The sequence below is a fragment of the Rhea americana genome, unplaced genomic scaffold (assembly GCF_003343005.1).
Source record: "Rhea americana isolate MKP2758 unplaced genomic scaffold, rheAme1 scaffold_154, whole genome shotgun sequence".
Lineage (NCBI taxonomy): Eukaryota > Metazoa > Chordata > Aves > Rheiformes > Rheidae > Rhea > Rhea americana.
The window spans coordinates 1,450,645-1,458,199 of NW_028185639.1; the positions used below are offsets into that span (position 1 = coordinate 1,450,645).

At 35.7% G+C, this 7,555-nt stretch overlaps 1 protein-coding gene across 1 annotated transcript in view; it reads left to right on the forward strand.

The window, feature by feature from the left end:
• Positions 1–7,555, forward strand: part of PPP2R2D (protein phosphatase 2 regulatory subunit Bdelta) — a 31,816-nt gene that overhangs the window by 1,428 nt on the left and 22,833 nt on the right. The gene's annotated exons all lie outside the window — the stretch shown is intronic.

Sequence of the window (7,555 nt, forward strand, 5' to 3'; positions counted from 1 at the left end):
TATGTTCACAGTGTTTTTCATTTCTATGCCACTTGTTTTGGTATTCCATTCAAAATAATAGCTATGGGAGGAATAGAATTGAAAACCACTTGAGGAACTAGTGTTCGGTTGAGGTGGTGTTCTTCCTTCCCCCCCCCTCCCCCCAAAATATATTTTGTGACATGTGCTGCTAATCTGAAGTTCCCAGAATGCTCATGTAATGTGTTAAGTGTCTTTTATGAATTTTCAAAGTGGTCCTTTCTTAATATTTCTCACTTGTATCACTAAAAAGTCAGTTCTCCATGTTGGAATAAATATACTTCTTTGAGCACCTTACTTCTCATTTGCTRCTGAGCAACATGAATTTGTGCAGAGCCAGAAAGCTTCTGCTAATTGAAACACTAGTATGTCTTAAACCCAGTTAATGAGATAAGCATATAACAGCACTCTTCAGAGAAAAAGAACTTGTATTACTAAGGAGAGAAGTCACAGAAACTGATGAGTTACTGGGTTAGAGAGGTGAAAGCTCTGTATTCTAAGTARCCAGAAATGGTAAGGGGAAATAGTGGCTCTGCTGTTCAACAATTTATCCTGGATTTACTCTTGAGTACTTAGACTTTTTCTAGGAGGAGGACTGCAGATTGTGTGGCATTATTACATAAAAATAATTCTATTTACTTCATAGGGTGACTAATGTATGTAATCATTYTGTACGTGCTTTTGCAAAATTGGTACTAGAGTTTTGTTTTCCTTCTGGAATGTAAGAATCACTTGTAGTCTTACCATTTTTAAAGCATCCTTAACCGAATTGCACGTGTAGACTTACTTGAAGTTCCTTGTCAACATGAAATAGCCCTGCAGAAAACATTACGTAGAACCACTGTGAATGCTTTTTTTGTCAGCTTGCTGTTTTTTTTTTTTCCTTTTCTCTGACTTGGAAAAGAAATAGCTCTTTAAAGAAATCTGAAAATAACAACGTAAAATAGATGTCAAATGCATTAAAGAGAGACTCTGCTTAATGTTAGTATAGACAGTTTATTCAGTGATTGGACTTATGAAGCCTAGTAATCAGACAGCTTAACCAAAAAGTGTTTCTTTTTAACTCTAATTCCTGAATACATTTTATGCTCCACAATTGTTTTTCAGATACATTGCTTTAATGAAAATACTAGCATGGCTATGACAAATTGATACTGTTAGATTTGTAATTGCTGTCTGCATTCCTAGCATTTTTTGTAACTAGGTYATTAATATAGAAAATCACTTTATCTCTTCTTTGTCTTTTCTGTGTATTGAACCAATAATCTTTGAAATCAGTTCAATGGTGTGTTTAAATAACTGAAAGAACAATGCTTGAAATARATTGGTCACACAAAAAGATGAGGAAAATGTATTGGTTGTTATACTATTTTAAAGCAGGCAATTGGCTTCAAGGAGCAGGACTGAGGGAAACATGTTATTGAATGAAAAAAATGGTGTTGAAGATAGTAACAAATTTCGTTTTTAAGCAGTAATTACAAAGTAAGTTTATATTACTTTTTTACATAAAAGCCTGTGACTACAAACACAATGCTCATTGCCTGTGGAACTTGGTTGTTATTCTTGGATTATCTATTTTGGTAGAAAGTGGCATTCTAAATACATGTTTCAAATATTTATGCTGCCTGACACCTAGTTAGTTTAGTGATTTGAGTGTTTTCTCCAATTTGTTCTGCATATTCAAAACATTCTGGTTTKGGGGGCATCAGGAGGATTGGCAAGCAAAATGTGAAAGTTAACATTTATTTAAGGTACAGATATGCCCAAGTGCCCTAGGTCAGGTGTTCTACATATAATCTGTAACCACTTCTGAATGTAACTTACAAAGTGTGTGTGTGTGTATACCTGCCCCTGTGTGGGACTTTCTTTTTCCTTGTATAATATATATTATATTGCACACTAAGTTTTTGTAATTGACTTGTGCTGTTGACAAGTTGGAAATCCTTGCCAGAGTGTGAAGTTGGTGAAGCTGAATGCTATGGAGATCTTGGATTTCCCATTACTGGTATTGTGGTTTCTTTGGGTTTTGTTTTTTAACAGCTCCTGCCCCCTTCTCCCCTCCCCCCAAAAGAAAAAAAAAAAAATCTGTAGGGGTTTTTGGATTGTGATGAAGTTCCCTCTAAGTTCTGTTTTAATCCAGAACTGCTTAAATATATCTTCCTGTCTCAGATATTAACAGCTTTAAGAGTATGATTACTCCACTAAATGAAATGAGTACTACTTTCATACTTTTTTTCAGGGAACTTCATTAGCTTAAGTCTTTACCTATTTTAAATGTTATATTTGAAACCTTTCTTGAAGCAGCTGAGTCTGAAACTCGGTGCTGCAAGTAAATGCAGGACATGATGCCCTTCATTTGTAGTAGAGAAAGATGCTGTGAAATCCCATTCATTAACTTAAGGGTGAACCTTTGTAAAGTATTTCATAGGAGCAGAACTCTTGTTCTACTAGAAAGGTTGTCATTGACTCTTAAGAGTAGTTATCCTGTTGGATTGAATTTTCTGCTTGTTAAAAAAGAAAATACAGGTTTTGAAGTCTCCAAACTGTAATTGGCATTTACAGCACTGCTAAACTACTTTATTAGTCCATCAGTTCCACAAATTCTTTAGTTTACCTYTTAAGACTTATTATAGTACTGATTAACTCTGTCTTAGCTTATTCAAATGCRGAATACAAGTAGAAGATTATGATCTAATTAAATCATATTGAACACACATTGAATTATAATACTGCAGTTGTTTTCAAGTTTAAAAACATCCCTCTTGTTAAACTTTTTTTTATCCAAATCAGTGATTGAAAAAAATATTTTAATGTATTGTTCAGGATTTTTAACAAGCACTTTCTTATTATTTTCAAAGCTAATGTTTTCACTTTYTTCTTCCAAAAAGAGGTATAGCTATTTGATATCCATTTAAGATTGAATAGAAGGAATGACAGACCTAGTTGCTATTTTTAAGTTGCTAAGTTTTTTGGACTTTATTTCCCAGTGAAACTATTCCATGATTCTGTGATATAACTGTATGAGTRAATAACACTGGAAGGCTGTTAAGATGGGGTGTAATGTGTGAGAAGAGTTTTTAGTGAACTGTTGGAGGCTTCTAGTTGGTCAGGTCTTACTCCTATCTCTTACAATTTCTAGAATATGGCTTTTCATGCTAAGAAAGCCCAGATGTACAAGTGAATAGCTACAAACTTAGAAGAAAAGGGRAAAAAAAGCATTTAATTCCAAATGATCTTCAAGTTTCAGGAAAAAAAGTATTTATGTCAAGTAATGCTTTCTCATCTGGAGAAGAATCTGTCTTACAACTAATATACTATGAATTTAAATATGTAATCTTTACTGTAGTATCATACTTCAGTGGGATTTTTTCTTTCCTTTCTGGCATCTGTGTGTGATGGGGTAATGGAACTGCAGGGATGAGAGATGAGGGAGTAAGAATGTAAATACCCAAATGTTTAGCATTCTGCGAATTATAAAAAAGACTTACTTTTTTTGTAAAGAAAACAAGGAAATTTAGGATGTAACAGGAGACATTAAAGGCAGTTAAAGATGATTCACAGATGCTTTGTTTCATTATTGAAGTTCCAGCTGAGCTGAGCGCTTTTTTTTTTTTTTTTTTTTTTGTGGTAACATAGATGCATAAAAGGAAATTATGGCCATCATATCAGAAAAGTATAGAGGTGTAGGTTTATGGGCATAAGAAAGACCAATGAAAGATGCCGAGTGGAATATTAAAGAACAAATAAGAAAATACTTTAAAAGGATAAACAACCACTAGGCTACAAGAGAAGACAAATTGATATGTTTGGCTGGATGATATTTTGATTAAAATGCAAAGCTGAAGGAATGCATATTTTACAAATGATTGATAAACAGTTTAGGTACGTGATGAGTATTTGTTGCAGAATTSTAAGGTTGGAATGCAAAAGAAAATATTCAAAGTAGTGGGACTACAGAAAATAATATAAGTTTACATCTGTACTTTTAATCTGTGAACAGTGAAACTCACTGYACTTTGTCTCCCTGCACAATATTCTTTGTTATTAAATAGAATGGTAATTTGTGATAACAGTAGGCTATACTACCTTTTGACCCATGGGGAGCTTTGATATGCTTCCCATGTACACTCTCATTATTGTGTATCAATTGTTGAGTACCATAAGATTTGGGGAAACTTCCAGTAGGAGAAAGGTTATTGAAATTATTATTCCCCAGGTCAAAAATATACTGAGGCAATAGATTTATATACAGAATACGGGATTATGTCCTGAATACTATAAATAGCCTCTGTAAGTTCTCACTGGTTGTAAGAAAAGGTGCATGGCAAGCTTTGGCAAGCCTGAAGGTAAAGTTTATTTCTGTCTTTTTGAACTTCAGCTGTACTGCTTTTTACTTCTTACTGTTGCTTTACCCTTACTTTGTACTACTTTACTATCACTAACTCATCTAGGCATCCAGATGTACTTTTAAAAATTGCCTTTACTGGATTTGATGAGTTACAGCATCAATTTACAGTCTAGTTTCATTGAAAAGAAGCTGCRGATTTATCTAATTGGGGGAGTTGCAGTCTTTTTCATGTAAGAGGTGCAAACTGTTATGTAACTTCAAACCGATTGAGCGTGTGTTCAGTTGTTGGGAATTCATTGGGTGCTCTGGCCTTTGGGAGAGCGCTTGGGAACAGTTAGTTTGACACCTGTTACTACTTTCCTGCTGCTTTGTTATAGCCTCTGCAGTAGGATAAAATGGCCRGCCTGCCTGCTTGCTTCTGACCAAGTGCCTTAGCTGAACTCCAGATCCCAGACATAGCAGAGCTGACTCTTTCCAAGAGAAATGCTCTCGTCTGCACTTTGCCACTTCCTTCCAGCGGCAGTACAGACCTCAACCAGCTTCAGCTGTCTGTAAAACCATAGTGCCAGGCACGCTACTGCACTTGCTGTTGGAGCAGTTTGGGGACCCTGTGGATGCCCTTACTTGGTTGACATGAAATCTACTCATATTTGAATTAGTTCAGAAAGCAAGCTKATTTTGGACTAAATATAGCACTTAATATTTAAGGCAATTCAAGCTGTTCAGTGAGTTGATTGAGTATTACGGCAGAAAAAATTGTTATGCCCATATATGCTTTAAATGGGCACAATGCTTGACAGTGTCAGCTGGAGGACAAAAAAGAAAATTTGGTCAGAGCAGAACTGTACCACCATCTTTGTGATATTCTTCTGACTTCTGATACATCTCATTTCTTTATTAATGCTTTAAATAGCTTATAAAAATAGAAATCTGAAAATGGGAGTCTACAAAATGGCATATTCTGAAAAACAGATGACTTTGTGTAACTTCTATTTATATTGTCAAGCAATTAATAGCTTTAAAAATTCAGCTCACATTTCAGTACAATTCAGAGAGAGAACTCTAATTTCTATCAAATATTAAACAATTCTTTAAGAAATACTTTACAAGAGCTAAGACATGGCAGAATAACAGCAATTTACGATACATAGTCTTGATCTGTGCTAATTGCAGAGTAATATAAATCTTTTTCACTGACTGTTCTCACAGCCAAAGTATAGAATCTGCGTTCACCTATAAGCAAATCGGTGAGAGATACAAAAATGAGGAGAAAGAAGGGAGATGGTGAAGACTAAAAATCARTATTGAAGCCACTGGGTAATAATCAGAAACATAGTAACTTAAATTCTCATAGTTTTTCTAACCCTATCAGTAAAGCATGAGGGTAGGCGCTGGTTAGCAGCATGGTGCCTGCCAATAGCTCTGTGCTGATGCCTTCATGTGGCAGCAGTGCTGATCTAAATGTGAAGAACTGTCAGCTGTTACGCCAGTTCCTCCCCTCACGCCCACAAAAGCTGTTTAATGCAAATAGATACCTTGCTATTAGTAATGGTGTTGGAGTGTTCCCATGTAATAAATGTAAATCAAGTAACAAGGCAGTTCTAAGATACTGTGCATTTGTAACTTGTTTTGCTTCAATATGATTTTGTTTTTTAAATCTTTTTTCATTACTTACTGTTTTAACACACATTAGTTGCTGCACTTCCTTCTCTTTGACTTACTATGTTTTCTCTAATGACTCTTTTTATACCTTCTATCATGTCACTGTTCKTTCTTGCTCCTTTTACATTCTTTTATTTCATTCTATTTGACTCTCTGCTTAGTTGTTCTGAAGTGCTAGTTCCTTGCCATTCTCTGCATACACCCTGGCTAAGGATATTTTTAGCCGGTTGTGTCTTGAAGTGCTGTATTACTGTAATCTCTTGCAAAGGACAATTTTGTTCACTATGTTGCCATTTTTTACAGTCCAGCAGAAAATCAGAGTTCCTGCTTCCCAGTTTCCAAGTGGATTTAGCAGTACATAGCCTGTACTCATCCCCTTTTACACWCTCTGCTTCATTCCCAACAACTGTGCGAGACTAAGTCTCCAGTAACTTTATTGTAGAATAAAATACTTTTTTGGAATAAGGGAGGGATGTGGGGGAAGGTGTGTCACCTTTGAACTTAATTACAGGCAGAGAAATGTTCTTTCTATGTTTAGTTTCCACTGGCAATCTCCTTTACAATTTATGCCAGCCATCTGGCTCTGTTCCGGATCCAGTCATTTCCTCTCAGAGCATGAGCCTCTTCAGAAAGTTTCGTAGTCCTTAAAGCAGTTCATTTCTTGGCTCTCTAGGACAGATCATCAAAAAAGATGTTACATACTGAAAAGACTTCTCAAGGTAGGGAGAGCTGGAGAAAGGTCAGCGAACTTGCAATTTTTCCTCAGTTTCTGAACAGAATATGAACCTGTGTGTTACTTAAAATTTCCAAAAATGTGAAAGACAAGATCCCTTAGGAGTTAAAGCAGCCTCCCTTTCAGATAATCCTCTAAAACAGTCCATGTTTAGCTTCTTTGTGCATTAAATGTCTGAGGAGAGGGTTTTTAACAAGAGAGTCTTTGAACAGCTTAAAAGAATGAGAGAAAAGTTGATGCTGCTTGTATCTAGTGCTAAAGCATGGTCTGTAGCTCCAAATGCATAAATCTRCTGGGTCAGATAAAAAATAATCACTGCTCAGTTTTTAGATTTTAACAAAATAGTAATATGCAACCAACTTTAGAGGAAGTATTCATGGTAGTTAATTATAGGCATCTAATTTTGATTTTCTGGATCTCTTGCTTTCTCCATTACCTAAATGGGGAGTCTAGGCACTGAAATCTGTGTTGGCTAGGAATACCTAGTACGTAGGAATACCTAGTCCTTCGGAAACAGGGATAGGCTAGCCTTAAGCTTCACTTTGCAGATTATGAAATGAAGACCACTGCTCTAAAGACACTAAGTCAACCACTACAGGTAAGAAAAAAGCAAGTTCCTTATCTCCGTTAAGCAGATTTTCCTGTGCAGAATCCCACCTCACAAACAGCGAGAGAGGTCGGTTTTGTTTTCAGAGAACAAAGTACCTGTAATCCCAAGGAGATCAAAGTGTTTTAGATACCTACTACAGGCAGACAGTATGAATTCTTCATGGAATTAGAAGTTTGGAAGTTTA